At 42.1% G+C, this 17977-nt stretch overlaps 4 pseudogenes; 2 read left to right on the top strand and 2 right to left on the bottom strand.

Moving 5' to 3' along the window:
* Positions 1-901: 901 nt before the first annotated feature.
* Positions 902-1021, bottom strand: LOC135051461 (5S ribosomal RNA; annotated as a pseudogene).
* A 106-nt stretch (positions 1022-1127) lies between these two features.
* On the bottom strand, positions 1128-1247 carry LOC135051402 (5S ribosomal RNA; annotated as a pseudogene).
* Positions 1248-5238: 3991 nt separating this feature from the next.
* Positions 5239-5358, top strand: LOC135051401 (5S ribosomal RNA; annotated as a pseudogene).
* A 106-nt stretch (positions 5359-5464) lies between these two features.
* LOC135051460 (5S ribosomal RNA) lies at positions 5465-5584 on the top strand (annotated as a pseudogene).
* Positions 5585-17977: the final 12393 nt, after the last annotated feature.

Genomic DNA, 17977 nt, shown 5'->3' with positions numbered 1-17977 from the left:
GAGCCTGACTCGGATCCGGGCTCGGTTGGTGAAGTTCGGGGGGGTTAGGTACTCTGAGAACCGAACCCGCTCATCTTTAGTTCAAACATGAGCCTAGTTTCTATGTGTACAACAGCTTCAACTCAGTCTGCTTGTAGTTTCCACAAAGTTACTAGCTAGTGAATTTTTGCTAATTTTACATCAGTGTTTTGTATATTTATATATGTGGTGAGCTACATTCCAGAAACCTAAATTTACACCATTACAAAAAAAAAAGAAAAAAGAAAAATATAAAACGTTATTTTGAATGTAAAGTGGGTGATCAATTGTTAAGGATGCAGGTAGGTTACAATAAACACTCTTGATTTTTATAAGTTTGACAGTAGGACACATAAAACCATTACAATCAGAAGGATTAGCCAAAACATACCTCATTTGTTCCGGGTAAGCTGTAACAGTAAATGTTGTAAATGGTTTACTTGTTGACCCTTATAAAGTACAGAAAAAAGTGTTTAGAAAGTAGACTCTTTTTTGGGAGCACTCTAATTCAGAGGGTAGAAATATAATTAATTAATTAATACTGGTAAAACCATTTTTATTAGATTATACATTAAAAAATATTTTTAGGAGTATTTGCGTGAAAAATTAGAAGCTTTGCGAAAATATAAAACACATTATAATTGGTACGTGATATCCGTATCACAGTGTATCGGTTGCCGGAAATTAATGACTGTGGTTACAGAGTTCATACATCATTGCACATTGAGATTTATGTAATGTATGACCATCATTTATTCAGCAAGTATCCATTGTGGATTACAGTAGATGCTGAGAATTAAATCATAGGTCATATGAAAGTCAGGTGCCCCGTAGTATGTATATATGTAATTATATATGGGTGACACTTTCTAGGGGAGTCAATTTATTGCAGTACCAGGGTGTTCAGAGGTGGTCTCCCATCCTAGTACTAACCCGGCCTTTCACTGCTTAGCTTCCAAGGTCAGAAGAGATTGGGCATCTCCAGTGATGTATGACCGCAAATATTGTACTCTCCCTCTAAGATCACCAAAAAATGTGCAGCCACTTTGTTATAGGAGTTCCAAAGTGCCCAATGTTTTGGGTGTGGATGGCAATATAGGGGAGTAAAATTGTTGCAGTACCTGGGTGTTCAAAGGTGGTCACCCATCCTTTTACTGACCCGGCCTTTCACTGCTTAGCTTCCAAGATCGGAAGAGATTGGGCATTTCCAGTGAGGTATGACCGCAAATATTATACTCACCCTCCTCAATCATCCAAAAAATTATATTTTGATTGTCAAAAAGTAGCAAGTTATATATACATAAGGTGCAATAAAAAATTGGGATAATATGTAGCCACCTGGCTTATTCACCCTGTAACAATCAGCCACAGGTAACAATATACACATGAGTGAAGGTCTATTGTGTGGGTATAATTTCTAAACACCACATAATGTCCACAATTAGGACTGGCCCATCACTCCATATATACATAAGGTGCAATAAAAAATTGGGATAATATGTAGCCACCTGGCTTATTCACCCTGTAACAATCAGCCACGGGTAACAGTATACACATGAGTGAGGGTCTATTGTGTGGGTATAATTTCTAAACACCACACAATATCCACAATTAGGACTGGCCCATCACTCCAGAAAAAGCCCTAAGAACGCCATAAACGGTCGGACCACAAATAATTTTATAGGTGCAGGATATAATTATGCTGCACAGAGATGGGTTAATTTGTGGTATACCCTATTCGCACTTGACCAAGCAATAGATTAGAGGTGCCTGATGCATAGAGCCTCTAATGAATACCTGCATGTATTGTGGAAAAGCAGGCTAGAAATAGGTGCTTATTATTCGTTTGCACATGTGTTGATGTGCTTGAGCATAATATGTTCAAAGTTCTGAGCATTTGCTGCAATTAGCCATTCTTATATTTCAAAAGGAAAAGAAAACAGTCAGTGATAATTGTAGAATTGATATCAGCTTGCTATTGATGTCTATAGCTAATGAGGAATTTCCCAATTGAAGGCCTTGATACTGGAGGTATACAATCCATATGGTATTGCTAATTGGGACAATTGATCCTATGTTGTTCTTTAGCATAGTATGATGATAAGACTGATAACTAAATTGTCACTTGTGGTAGCTGCTGTTAATTCACAGAAAGGAAGGAAGAAAGAAAAGAGAAGAGTGAAAAGAGAAACTTTTTTTGTTTGCTGACAGGCTCTTGTCAGTGCAGATTGCAGTGAAAAAAGGGCAGGGTATACGATACCAGCTCCGGACTGGGTAGTGTCCCTGTTGGACCCGACTCCTGCCGTGCCCGTGCTCCTAAGGTTTCAGGGGCTGCAATGGCGTGTGGTCGAGGTCTCCTCGTTCAGAGGACGGAGCTTGCGGCCGTTTCCATGGTGATCGTTCTCGGGATTCCGGCTAGTGCGATCACGTGTGCGCATCACGTGATCGCTGTACTTCCTCCTGACGTACGTTTCGCATTCAGTGCTTGATCACAGGATGTGCTGTATTAGCAGAGAGTTACAGTTTTTCCATCTTGATGGCTTATAGAGGTATATAGTGCCTCAACATCTAGCGATACCAGATATTGATTATCCTCTAATTTTAAATCGTATATTTTCCTTAAGATGTCAGTCGTGTCCTGGACATATGAGGGAAGATCCAATACAAAATGCCGAAGGTGTAAATCAAGGAAAATACTGGCTCTTTCTGTCAAACCCCCTATACCCGACACGATAGGTCTTCCTGGTGGGTTATGGATATTTTTGTGGATCTTAGGAAGCATGTAGAACGTTGGAATTTTGGGATTCTGGATTGATAAGTATTCATACTCCTGTTTGGTAATTATTCCTTGTGTTTGTGCTTGATTGATAATGTTGTCATAAATCATCTTATAATTCTGAAGTGGATTAAGTAGAATCCGTTTATAGCAGTTGGTGGTTTCCAGTTGTCGCCTTGCTTCCTTGATGTAGTCCGTTTGAGGCCAAATAACGATGTTGCCCCCTTTATCAGAGGGCTTAATGACCACATCATGCCATGTCTGAATTTCCTTAATTGCAGTTCTTTCTTGTCGGGTGAGGTTGGAGGATCCCAAGTATTTGTTTTTATTGATGTGAATTTGATCAAACTCTTTGGCTACTAGTTTCATAAAGACCTGTACTTCAGGGCAGATTTGTTCTTGAGGAAAATATGTTGATTTTTTCTTACAGATTGGTCTAGTATTGGAATCATCTTCTGTTTTTGAACCTTGTTCATCTTCCAGTTCTTGTAACGCTGAGAGTGCTTCTTGTTCTATCTGGAATAGACCTGGAGATAAAGTGTCCGATGTTGCTGCATCATTAGTCTCTACTTCCAATTGAGCCAATGGAGAGTGCGTCTCTTTGTTGGAATATAATTTAGTTAGTAGTAATTTTCTGCCAAAAAGTTTTAGGTCTGTTTCTCCTTTGAATCGATCAAAGTGTTGTGTAGGGGAAAAGGTTAGACCTTTTTGAAGTATGTGTTCTTGTACTTCTGTAAGTATATGCTCTGACAGATTAATAATCTTGAGTTTGGAGTCATTATTTTCAGTGGTTGGGGTTACCACCGGTCCGGTTGATGTTGTCTCCTGTATGTGTTGCGGGTCGTGGGGGGTGAGAAATCCCATTTTTGTGGTCCCTTTCTTCCTCTTGTTCCCCCGCCTTGTCTTCCTCCTCTTTGTCTGCCTCTTGCTCCCCGAGGGTCGCCTAAAAAAGATAAAGTTGAGTTTGGAGGATTGCTCGCTGTATCACTTCTAGTACTGGAGTATCTGTTGGTGGTGAAGTCAGGGGTTTCTTGCCATTTTATAAGGAACATCCATTATCCATAATCATGCAATCAAATGATCCTATGTGGGCTGACACAGAGCTAATTAACTACTGGTCCAATCAATCACCAACACTCTCGTTTAAAAACTGTAACTCTCTGCTAATACAGCACATCCTGTGATCAAGCACTGAATGCGAAACGTACGTCAGGAGGAAGTACAGCGATCACGTGATGCGCACACGTGATCGCACTAGCCGGAATCCCGAGAACGATCACCATGGAAACGGCCGCAAGCTCCGTCCTCTGAACGAGGAGACCTCGACCACACGCCATTGCAGCCCCTGAAACCTTAGGAGCACGGGCACGGCAGGAGTCGGGTCCAACAGGGACACTACCCAGTCCGGAGCTGGTATCGTATACCCTGCCCTTTTTTCACTGCAATCTGCACTGACAAGAGCCTGTCAGCAAACAAAAAAAGTTTCTCTTTTCACTCTTCTCTTTTCTTTCTTCCTTCCTTTCTGTGAATTAACAGCAGCTACCACAAGTGACAATTTAGTTATCAGTCTTATCATCATACTATGCTAAAGAACAACATAGGATCAATTGTCCCAATTAGCAATACCATATGGATTGTATACCTCCAGTATCAAGGCCTTCAATTGGGAAATTCCTCATTAGCTATAGACATCAATAGCAAGCTGATATCAATTCTACAATTATCACTGACTGTTTTCTTTTCCTTTTGAAATATAAGAATGGCTAATTGCAGCAAATGCTCAGAACTTTGAACATATTATGCTCAAGCACATCAACACATGTGCAAACGAATAATAAGCACCTATTTCTAGCCTGCTTTTCCACAATACATGCAGGTATTCATTAGAGGCTCTATGCATCAGGCACCTCTAATCTATTGCTTGGTCAAGTGCGAATAGGGTATACCACAAATTAACCCATCTCTGTGCAGCATAATTATATCCTGCACCTATAAAATTATTTGTGGTCCGACCGTTTATGGCGTTCTTAGGGCTTTTTCTGGAGTGATGGGCCAGTCCTAATTGTGGATATTGTGTGGTGTTTAGAAATTATACCCACACAATAGACCCTCACTCATGTGTATACTGTTACCCGTGGCTGATTGTTACAGGGTGAATAAGCCAGGTGGCTACATATTATCCCAATTTTTTATTGCACCTTATGTATATATGGAGTGATGGGCCAGTCCTAATTGTGGACATTATGTGGTGTTTAGAAATTATACCCACACAATAGACCTTCACTCATGTGTATATTGTTACCTGTGGCTGATTGTTACAGGGTGAATAAGCCAGGTGGCTACATATTATCCCAATTTTTTATTGCACCTTATGTATATATAACTTGCTACTTTTTGACAATCATAATATAATTTTTTGGATGATTGAGGAGGGTGAGTATAATATTTGCGGTCATACCTCACTGGAAATGCCCAATCTCTTCCGATCTTGGAAGCTAAGCAGTGAAAGGCCGGGTCAGTAAAAGGATGGGTGACCACCTTTGAACACCCAGGTACTGCAACAATTTTACTCCCCTATATTGCCATCCACACCCAAAACATTGGGCACTTTGGAACTCCTATAACAAAGTGGCTGCACATTTTTTGGTGATCTTAGAGGGAGAGTACAATATTTGCGGTCATACATCACTGGAGATGCCCAATCTCTTCTGACCTTGGAAGCTAAGCAGTGAAAGGCCGGGTTAGTACTAGGATGGGAGACCACCTCTGAACACCCTGGTACTGCAATAAATTGACTCCCCTAGAAAGTGTCACCCATATATAATTACATATATACATACTACGGGGCACCTGACTTTCATATGACCTATGATTTAATTCTCAGCATCTACTGTAATCCACAATGGATACTTGCTGAATAAATGATGGTCATACATTACATAAATCTCAATGTGCAATGATGTATGAACTCTGTAACCACAGTCATTAATTTCCGGCAACCGATACACTGTGATACGGATATCACGTACCAATTATAATGTGTTTTATATTTTCGCAAAGCTTCTAATTTTTCACGCAAATACTCCTAAAAATATTTTTTAATGTATAATCTAATAAAAATGGTTTTACCAGTATTAATTAATTAATTATATTTCTACCCTCTGAATTAGAGTGCTCCCAAAAAAGAGTCTACTTTCTAAACACTTTTTTCTGTACTGCCTTACATTGACTCTGTGGAGCACCACTGAAAGCAACAACCAGGTGGGGCCAAGATTGACTATCCATACCCCTTGTTGCTATATCTAGAAGCAATTCGAGATAATTCAGTTTTTCAGAGGCTACTAATTATACTACTAATCTATTTGAGGACTTGTGCGGTTCCCAAAAACTCCCCTTTTTTTCAAGACCCTTATAAAGTGCAAGCTGTGTTCACATACTTGAGAAATAAGTTTTCCTAGAACAGTGATGCAAAGATTAAAGAACATTTTTTAATAGGTCTAAAATCAGAGAAGAGTTAAAAGATGGGAGATATGAAGGAGAGTTTAATGAAGTTTAAATAGTTGTGTGTCAGAGTTTCAAAAGTGTCTGCACAAACATTTTGGTGAATCACAAAGCTAAAAATAATTCTGAAATAATGGAGACCTACTTAAATATTGCATAGGAATGGGGTGCAATACTGTATATCATTAAAGGCACATTTCTAAGATTCTCACCTTGCAGTGAACGGAGCACATGGTGAGCATTCTCATTAGTGCATTTCTAACAGGGAAAGGTATTACTGAGACAAGTGGTTCCCCATGTAAATATTGTAAGTATGTAAATATTTAGCTTTTTCAAAATGAATTACATGCCATTCAAAACCTAACATAATAAATAAATTATACATATTATTATTATTAATAATAATAATAATAATTATTACTATTATTATTATTACTACACATTATTTAAATAAATGTAATATTTATATATGTGAAGACAAAAAAACACACAGAGATGCTTAGGCAACAAGCAGGATAGAAAAAGCATGTACCAAAAGTACGATAGCAAAGATGAAAAAAAAATGTAATGCTATGGATAATATATATGATTAAATTTGCTGCTGATAGAATTTACGGAATCTCATTTGCTTATATACAGCAGTGCAAGTATGGCGGTACTGTCTGGTGCAGCGTACCATTAAGAATTTGACAGCCGGTATGCCCACTGCCATAAGCCACCATTATACAGGAACTACTTTGCTGAGCAAGACCATGGTGCTCAGTGGAATGACAGCTCCAGGAATGCAGGGAGCACAATGCTAATCGTGGAACATCACATCATGCTCCCTGCCATGAAGGGGAGCTGCTGATCATGCATGAAGAGGCCATGCAGGTTATAATACAGGAGACAGGGGGCAGAAGGCTGGAAAGACAATGGGCAGGAGGCTGGAAAGACAATGGGCAGGTGGCTGGAAAGACAGGTGGGGTATGAGGCTGGAAAGAAAAACAGGGGGTAGAAGTCTGGAAAGATAGGGGCAGGAGGCTGGAAGACACAGGAGGCTAAAAGGGATATGTGGCTGGAGATGGCACAGGAGACACAAGACTCAACTGACACAGGTAACATGTACCTGGAAAGGCATGGCAATGGATGAGACACAGAGCAGTAGGCTGTGGTTAAAGGGAACAGCAGGCTGGAGGGGACACAGGGGGCACAAGTCTGTTTAAACTTCTGTTGCATGATTCCTACACAAACAATGATCTACCAGACCATAGGATTTCCTACATGAATAGTGAATAGTTACTGAAGACACAGGCTACCCAGGAAGGATCAATTTCTTTAGAGGTTCCCCATCGCTGAGAGGAAAGGTAAGGTGTATTTTTATTTTGCACACAAATGCTGTGACTGTGCCAAATATATTAGAATTGTACATAGAACATGTGCTGGAGTTATGGAATTGCAGAGAGAGAGAGAATCCAATGAGTTGTAAAATAAAGGATGTGGAAAATCAATTCCACAGATGACATCTTTTGTGTTGCAGCTCATTGCTCTGCGCTCTGTCTCTCTCTCTCTCTCTCTCTCTCTCCAATTTCAAACACCAGCACATATGTATAATTATTTGGCAATTACTATACAAACAGCATATTGTGAATGTTTTAAGCTGGGACGAAACTAGGATTTTCAACACCTGGGGCAAGGCAGTAATTTGGCACCCCCAAACTGTCACACCATTTGCGGGATGTAATGAAGTTCGAGTTTGGCGGACATACGGGATGCCGGCCAAACTAACTCTTTTTAAAGGGGCAATAATGTACAAAGAATTGTTAGCCTTGTACATGATTGCCCCTTTAAAAAAAAGTATGAACTCGGACTTCATTACATCCTGGCCCATATTATTGAATAACAAAACATCAGTGGCATAGTGTGTTACAGTGTATTACATAGTTTTATCCCATAGGAATTCCATTGGATTACTTCTTGCTGTGTGTCTGGACACAACCCCACACAGGTTGGCATTGGTTCTGTACTACATAACCTGTAGGCTTCAGTGACAGGAACTTAGCATGGTATATAACACACATACATAGAAGTGCCTGATGCCCTCAGTGAAAGGCTGATGGCTGCTGGACATATGAGTATACACACACACTGTGCCCCCATATATATACACACACATACTGAGCTACCATACACACACTGCTCCCCATACACATTCATGCACTGTGCTCTCATGCACACACTGTGTCACCATGTACACATACATACCATGTGCTCCCATACATATACACACACACAGACTGTGCCCAATACATATAAAAACACACACTGTGCTCCCATACATACAGTATACACACACAGTTTGCCCACATACACAAAGACACACACACTCACTGTGCCCCCATATACACACACATTGTGACCCCCATATACATAGTTGAACTCACCAGCACCAGTCACGAGTGACTGCGTGCTGTTCCTTCCCACTGCCCTGCTTCTGCTCTTGCTCACATCCCTTAAATTTTACCTGGGCCCAGCAGACCACTCATGAGCACTGACTGTGGTGTAGCTGCAGAGTCCTGGAGCTCTCCTGCTAGTATGTTGCAGCTGCCTGTGTCTGGGAGGAGGGAAACTCATATCACTGTGAGGCTGAACACCAGCCTGTGCACTGGTGGCCCCCTGAGTGCTCTTTCTGTCCTACTTGGACAGTGGAGGAGAGAGGTGATCCTCTCCACTGATGATAGGAGGCCCCTCTAATGCTCTCTCTCTAATCCTAATCATCTAATCTAATCATGTGCACCCTTTGCCCCTGCCTAGTTTTGGCCCTGTTTTATGGACATAGTGCAGTTTTCCATTTTGGCCCTCAGATGGCTGAGAAATGAATGGCATGTCATGTAGCAACATCCCTGTGATGTGTGGTCATGCCCCTTGTGATGTGTGACCGTACCTATTATTTGCATACAGATTACCTGTAAAACAAAAAAACTTTTACTTGCACCGCTGCTGACATATGAACATCACACCTAACATGCAGAGGGTATCCGGTGTCTAGGTCGACCACTATTGGTCGACAGTAACTAGGTCAATAGGGTTTATAGGCCAACATGTTCTAGGTCAATAGGGCAAAAGGTCAACAAGAGTTTTTACTATTTTTTTCTTTTTTTGATCTTTTTCATACTTAACAATCCACGTGGACTACGATTGAGAACAGTAACCTGTGCCAAGCACAGCAGTAGTGGAGCAAGGCACCTTGCCTGAAGCATGATGAGCAAAGCGAGCCATGCGAGGGGACACGGAGCACTAATTGGGGTTCCCGGTCACTGTGTAGAGAAAACGACACCAAAAATAAATAAAAAAAACTCATGTCAACCTTGTGATCTGTCAACCTAGACCATGCAGACCTAGAATCCCTGTCAACCTAGAAACCCTGATGACCAATAGTGGTCGACCTAGACACTGTCATCCTCAGTGTGGCCGACCTTCCATACCACACCCCATGCAGAGTACATGTGCATATGCCTTAAATTTAATTTAATAATAATAATAATAATAATAATAATAATAATAATTATTATTATTATAATCTGTCACCAGAGTCTGCAGAGTAAGCATGAAGATAGGTTTGGGTAACAGTAGACTCTATGGCTTAGAACACAGCATAAATCAAGCCCTCCTCCCCATACAGGTCATCCCAATTCTCTGTCATCAGACCCTGCAGGGGGAGCTTGGAGTTGGGAATCAGGGTACAGTGGAGCCCTCTGACTCCGTGGGAATGTATGGAAGGGGAAAGGAAAAAAGCCCAACAACAACAGCTACAGTTACCATGCATATAATTTAGCATTTTTATGCTCACAAACAGCTGCATGAGGGGTCCAAAATACCAGTTTTGCATATAACATAAAAAAAAATTGATCATACAGACATGCACAGAATAGTAGAAATTCATCTAGTTGGAAGAGCATATACTGTGCAGATATCTCATCATACATCTCTGTTGCAGTGCAGTGCACTTTTTTATAACAGTGGTGGGGGTTGGGTTAAGGTCCCTTGCCCCAACCAAAGCCAGCATGAACCATTCATTTACAAACTGTAGAAAAGGCTGTACTGTGATTTCACACCCAGTCTGTGAAATCACAAGTCTCACATGGGGATGGGGTGGAAGGCTGTTTATGAATTCAATAGAGAAGAAAAGTCAAAGTCTCAGCATGCAGATTGAGCCACATTTATCTTGGTTTCTCTGCTGCGCCTAAGCAGACCATGGTTTATTAGCATAAACACTTCATCTATTGTTCTCAGCTGCATTACAATACAGAGAGAACAATACATCAGGGGATTAAGTCATTACAGCAGGGGATTAAGTCTGACTGCCCTGGCTCAATTTATCCTATTAAAGGCCAAGATAAATATGGCTCTATCTGCATATTGTAACAGTTTGTATTATTAAAGACTGCCTGTATTACTTGATTGAATGGTGGGTTTGAGGGACTTCAGGACTACTCTTTAAAATAATCACTGAACTCCAATATAAATAAATATAAGCATAGATAAAGGTATTTTTACATTAAGCTGACTGCATCTTTTTCTCAACTGAAAATGACAGTGAAAAGTAACAACCACTACAATCAGTGACATTACTATGTCACTTCAGGAGTGTATGGCTTGACTTGCATGGCTGTCTTGGTCTTTTGGTATTGTCAATGCTTAACATACACTTGAGCTTGGGTTTGATTTAAGGGAAGTGCAAAGCAATTAAGAATTCTGCTCATATCAATATCATACTGGAGATATATTTTAAGTCTCATTTTATTACACACTGTGACTTGTGCTGTGCACATTGTCCTTGCATTTTTGGCAGTGATGGGCAACAGTGATGCCACAATAGCTTGCCTTATAAATGAACTGTGTGTTCCAGGTGTGCTTTTGGAAATTATCACTTAGTCTTGGGATAGAAAAAAGTTGGCTTGTATGAAAAGCTGACTGTGCATCTTTCTTCGCAAACAAGCAGGAATACCTTTGGCTAATAGCAAACAGTGAAAGTCTCACTTATGCACACATATAGAGTACACACTGACTGTGCATCTTTTGCAGCAAAATAGAGGCAATATCTGTATTAAAGCAAGCACTGATAATAGCTCGATACACATTAATTGATGCTTAAATGAAAATGCAGGGCCTGCACTGATTCTGGGAATAAAACTCGATTTCAAAGGTATACTAAACATTGATGATACCAATAGGCCAAGACAGCCATGTAAGTCAAGCTGTGCACTCCTGCAGGGACATAGTGATGTCACTGATTGTAATGATTATTTTTTCTTTGCTCTGACTCTCTACGGTACTTTTAAATGCCATTTTCAGTTGGGCAAAAGATGCACAGTCAGCTCAATGCAAAAATACCTTTTTCTGTGCTGATACTTGTAGTTATTGCAAGTGATAGCAAGCCCCCTAGCTATATACAGTATAAACAATATCTGTTTGCATCAACTCTTTATACAAGCAGACTCTTTACAGTACTTAGACTAAGCAATCAATCCACCCCTGGAGACCACCATTTATTTGTAAAGCATGCCATCAATGCATCAGTACCTCTTATTACTGAAGAAATTACAAGGATTATGTGCATGGCACAAGTCACATTGTATAATAAAATAACTCTAATTGTGGTAAGGCTTGCAGATGTTTCAAATATATCCACCCTAATATAACATGCTTTATTATATTGTACATTTGAGATGAAAATAAAAAAGCATCTATAAAAGTAGTTATTGCATTGCAAGCATCATTTCACTTTACATTGGAGTCTTGTGAAACAGCGTTTTTCAAAAGTGACACCTGGTAGATGAACACCAGTATTGCACTCGCCGGAAATTAAATTCTTTACACTGTGACTGCATACACCACCCTGTGACTGAAAACACCACCCTGCGACCAGGCACAGGCCTATGTAGTGCAACTAGTTTTTGCCCCTACACACCAATACGGACAATAGATGAGTGTGACTACTTCTGTATGAAAATATTCTGTGCAATTAGATTTAGTAGCTGAGTAAATATGAGACAACCTAATTTTGGATTGCACCCAATTGCACCCAATTCAATGGCAAATATAACATTTCCAACGTTTAGTTGCTTGGAAGACAGCCATTAATTAATTTCACTATATATGTGATCTATGATTGTTTTCAGCAGTATTGAACATGTGGCCCAAACAAAATAAAATTAATTTTGCATAGGAATGCTTCATTTGTTTATTTATTAAAAACATTGCAGCCAAGGTGGCAGATAATTATACAGTTCAAAATATTTTAAATTACAGCTGATCAGACAATTTATCATCTCAACTCACCATTACCCCTTCACAATTTTCATGCACTTACTGCTTTCATACAGATCAGTTTATAATCTCCACTGCTGAAAGTTAAATACCAAATTACCACAAATTACCACAGGAGAAATGTGAATACAAATCTAACCTATGCTCATCCCCAAAAGTCTATTGAGATAAAACAAATTGTGTTCCCCACAGAACTGTCTGTTTTTGGAGTAGAAGCCATTTATCCAGCAGTGCAGGCAGAGGCACTTCAGCTGGCATAGAGGTACCAAAGCAGGCTGCTTACACCTGCATTTTTCCCTGATGACCTCATCAGAGGCTGCCTTCCTATTACTAGGATTTCCACTGCAACTGCTGCCACAATCATGAGGAGTTGTAGCCATCTTAGTGCAGGACACTGAAGCTCAGCTACTCATATCCAGGTCCCTTCTAAACACCCTCAGGTGTTGGTAAGTAACCATGTAGCCTGGTTTCTGTCACAACATTGCACAAGTAAACATAATGAAGTCATTTGCAAAGCATTCTATAAATAGTGTGAAATATTGCCAACCTGGAGTCAATTTTGACCAGGACTTTATTCTGAATACAATTGTTATCTGTGAACATCATACTCCATTGATGCAGATTAAAAACTGCAAAAGCCCCCAAAATCAAAACTGCTATATCAGAACTGTAAGAATAAGAAGTCATGGCCCAATCAGAATCTATGTCAGTCAGCCATTGTTAGACTGTTCAGTGGATAGTTTTCATGCTGTACAAGACTTACCATGAGGCAACAGTGTGACCTAACCATCATTCAACAAACGGTGGCAACCTACTCTAGTACAGAGTGACAATATGCTCACAAGAATATAAAATTAAGAGCCTATTGCTTGGAGACTAAATGCTTAAAGCAGTTGTACTGTAGTTAATACAACTACAGACACTGTTTTAGTGTAACTGTTGGTGGTGGCATCAGCAAAATATGCTAATGTTTAGCTGCTGTCACAGCTAAGGAGCTGGGGTCTATTTCTATGAAATCCAATCTGGCTCTTACTTACCCTCTTCTTTATTCCTATAGAAGATAAACATCTACAATCAGACTAAAATGAACTCTAAGAAATGAAATCTAAAGGAAAGCTACAGTAACAGAAAAAAATGCACAAAGCTTGCTAAAAAGGTGTAAAAACAAAAACAAAACACCTGTTAACACTAGAGATGAGCGCCTGAAATTTTTCGGGTTTTGTGTTTTGGTTTTGGGTTCGGTTCCGCGGGCGTGTTTTGGGTTCGAACGCGTTTTGGCAAAACCTCACCGAATTTTTTTTGTCGGATTCGGGTGTGTTTTGGATTCGGGTGTTTTTTTCAAAAAACACTAAAAAACAGCTTAAATCATAGAATTTGGGGGTCATTTTGATCCCAAAGTATTATTAACCTCAAAAACCATAATTTACACTCATTTTCAGTCTATTCTGAATACCTCACACCTCACAATATTATTTTTAGTCCTAAAATTTGCACCGAGGTCGCTGTGTGAGTAAGATAAGCGACCCTAGTGGCCGACACAAACACCGGGCCCATCTAGGAGTGGCACTGCAGTGTCACGCAGGATGTCCCTTCCAAAAAACCCTCCCCAAACAGCACATGACGCAAAGAAAAAAAGAGGCGCAATGAGGTAGCTGTGTGAGTAAGATTAGCGACCCTAGTGGCCGACACAAACACTGGGCCCATCTAGGAGTGGCACTGCAGTGTCACGCAGGATGGCCCTTCCAAAAAACCCTCCCCAAACAGCACATGACGCAAAGAAAAAAAGAGGCGCAATGAGGTAGCTGTGTGAGTAAGATTAGCGACCCTAGTGGCCGACACAAACACCGGGCCCATCTAGGAGTGGCACTGCAGTGTCACGCAGGATGTCCCTTCCAAAAAACCCTCCCCAAACAGCACATGACGCAAAGAAAAAAAGAGGCGCAATGAGGTAGCTGTGTGAGTAAGATTAGCGACCCTAGTGGCCGACACAAACACCGGGCCCATCTAGGAGTGGCACTGCAGTGTCACGCAGGATGTCCCTTCCAAAAAACCCTCCCCAATCAGCACATGATGCAAAGAAAAAGAAAAGAAAAAAGAGGTGCAAGATGGAATTGTCCTTGGGCCCTCCCACCCACCCTTATGTTGTATAAACAAAACAGGACATGCACACTTTAACCAACCCATCATTTCAGTGACAGGGTCTGCCACACGACTGTGACTGATATGACGGGTTGGTTTGGACCCCCCCCAAAAAAGAAGCAATTAATCTCTCCTTGCACAAACTGGCTCTACAGAGGCAAGATGTCCACCTCATCTTCACCCTCCGATATATCACCGTGTACATCCCCCTCCTCACAGATTATCAATTCGTCCCCACTGGAATCCACCATCTCAGCTCCCTGTGTACTTTGTGGAGGCAATTGCTGCTGGTCAATGTCTCCGCGGAGGAATTGATTATAATTCATTTTAATGAACATCATCTTCTCCACATTTTCTGGATGTAACCTCGTACGCCGATTGCTGACAAGGTGAGCGGCGGCACTAAACACTCTTTCGGAGTACACACTTGTGGGAGGGCAACTTAGGTAGAATAAAGCCAGTTTGTGCAAGGGCCTCCAAATTGCCTCTTTTTCCTGCCAGTATAAGTACGGACTGTGTGACGTGCCTACTTGGATGTGGTCACTCATATAATCCTCCACCATTCTATCAATGTTGAGAGAATCATATGCAGTGACAGTAGACGACATGTCCGTAATCGTTGTCAGGTCCTTCAGTCCGGACCAGATGTCAGCATCAGCAGTCGCTCCAGACTGCCCTGCATCACCGCCAGCGGGTGGGCTCGGAATTCTGAGCCTTTTCCTCGCACCCCCAGTTGCGGGAGAATGTAAAGGAGGAGATGTTGACAGGTCGCGTTCCGCTTGACTTGACAATTTTGTCACCAGCAGGTCTTTCAACCCCAGCAGACCTGTGTCTGCCGGAAAGAGAGATCCAAGGTAGGCTTTAAATCTAGGATCGAGCACGGTGGCCAAAATGTAGTGCTCTGATTTCAACAGATTGACCACCCGTGAATCCTTGTTAAGCGAATTAAGGGCTGCATCCACAAGTCCCACATGCCTAGCGGAATCGCTCCCTTTTAGCTCCTTCTTCAATGCCTCCAGCTTCTTCTGCAAAAGCCTGATGAGGGGAATGACCTGACTCAGGCTGGCAGTGTCTGAACTGACTTCACGTGTGGCAAGTTCAAAGGGCATCAGATCCTTGCACAACGTTGAAATCATTCTCCACTGCACTTGAGACAGGTGCATTCCACCTCCTATATCGTGCTCAATTGTATAGGCTTGAATGGCCTTTTGCTGCTCCTCCAACCTCTGAAGCATATAGAGGGTTGAATTCCACCTCGTTACCACTTCTTGCTTCAGATGATGGCAGGGCAGGTTCAGTAGTTTTTGGTGGTGCTCCAGTCTTCTGTACGTGGTGCCTGTACGCCGAAAGTGTCCCGCAATTTTTCTGGCCACCGACAGCATCTCTTGCACGCCCCTGTCGTTTTTTAAAAAATTCTGCACCACCAAATTCAAGGTATGTGCAAAACATGGGACGTGCTGGAATTTGCCCATATTTAATGCACACACAATATTGCTGGCGTTGTCCGATGCCACAAATCCACAGGAGAGTCCAATTGGGGTAAGCCATTCCGCGATGATCTTCCTCAGTTGCCGTAAGAGGTTTTCAGCTGTGTGCGTATTCTGGAAAGCGGTGATACAAAGCGTAGCCTGCCTAGGAAAGAGTTGGCGTTTGCGAGATGCTGCTACTGGTGCCGCCGCTGCTGTTCTTGCGGCGGGAGTCCATACATCTACCCAGTGGGCTGTCACAGTCATATAGTCCTGACCCTGCCCTGCTCCACTTGTCCACATGTCCGTGGTTAAGTGGACATTGGGTACAACTGCATTTTTTAGGACACTGGTGAGTCTTTTTCTGACGTCCGTGTACATTCTCGGTATCGCCTGCCTAGAGAAGTGGAACCTAGATGGTATTTGGTAACGGGGGCACACTGCCTCAATAAATTGTCTAGTTCCCTGTGAACTAACGGCGGATACCGGACGCACGTCTAACACCAACATAGTTGTCAAGGACTCAGTTATCCGCTTTGCAGTAGGATGACTGCTGTGATATTTCATCTTCCTCGCAAAGGACTGTTGAACAGTCAATTGCTTACTGGAAGTAGTACAAGTGGGCTTACGACTTCCCCTCTGGGATGACCATCGACTCCCAGCGGCAACAACAGCAGCGCCAGCAGCAGTAGGCGTTACACGCAAGGATGCATCGGAGGAATCCCAGGCAGGAGAGGACTCGTCAGAATTGCCAGTGACATGGCCTGCAGGACTATTGGCATTCCTGGGGAAGGAGGAAATTGACACTGAGGGAGTTGGTGGGGTGGTTTGCGTGAGCTTGGTTACAAGAGGAAGGGATTTACTGGTCAGTGGACTGCTTCCGCTGTCACCCAAAGTTTTTGAACTTGTCACTGACTTATTATGAATGCGCTGCAGGTGACGTATAAGGGAGGATGTTCCGAGGTGGTTAACGTCCTTACCCCTACTTATTACAGCTTGACAAAGGGAACACACGGCTTGACACCTGTTGTCCGCATTTCTGGTGAAATACCTCCACACCGAAGAGCTGATTTTTTTGGTATTTTCACCTGGCATGTCAACGGCCATATTCCTCCCACGGACAACAGGTGTCTCCCCGGGTGCCTAACTTAAACAAACCACCTCACCATCAGAATCCTCCTGGTCAATTTCCTCCCCAGCGCCAGCAACACCCATATCCTCCTCATCCTGTTGTACTTCAACACTGACATCTTCAATCTGACTATCAGGAACTGGACTGCGGGTGCTCCTTCCAGCACTTGCAGGGGGCGTGCAAATGGTGGAAGGCGCATGCTCTTCACGTCCAGTGTTGGGAAGGTCAGGCATCGCAACCGACACAATTGGACTCTCCTTGTGGATTTGGGATTTCGAAGAATGCACAGTTCTTTGCTGTGCTGCTTTTGCCAGCTTGAGTCTTTTCATTTTTCTAGCGAGAGGCTGAGTGCTTCCATCCTCATGTGAAGCTGAACCACTAGCCATGAACATAGGCCAGGGCCTCAGCCGTTCCTTGCCACTCCGTGTGGTAAATGGCATATTGGCAAGTTTACGTTTCTCCTCCGACAATTTTATTTTAGGTTTTGGAGTCCTTTTTTTACTGATATTTGGTGTTTTGGATTTGACATGCTCTGTACTATGACATTGGGCATCGGCCTTGGCAGACGACGTTGCTGGCATTTCATCGTCTCGGCAATGACTAGTGGCAGCAGCTTCAGCACGAGGTGGAAGTGGA

The sequence above is a fragment of the Pseudophryne corroboree genome, chromosome 2 (assembly GCF_028390025.1).
Source record: "Pseudophryne corroboree isolate aPseCor3 chromosome 2, aPseCor3.hap2, whole genome shotgun sequence".
In the NCBI taxonomy this organism is placed as follows: domain Eukaryota; kingdom Metazoa; phylum Chordata; class Amphibia; order Anura; family Myobatrachidae; genus Pseudophryne; species Pseudophryne corroboree.
The sequence above is the reverse complement of the archived record's forward strand: the minus strand, read 5'-3'. Positions and strand labels throughout refer to the sequence as shown.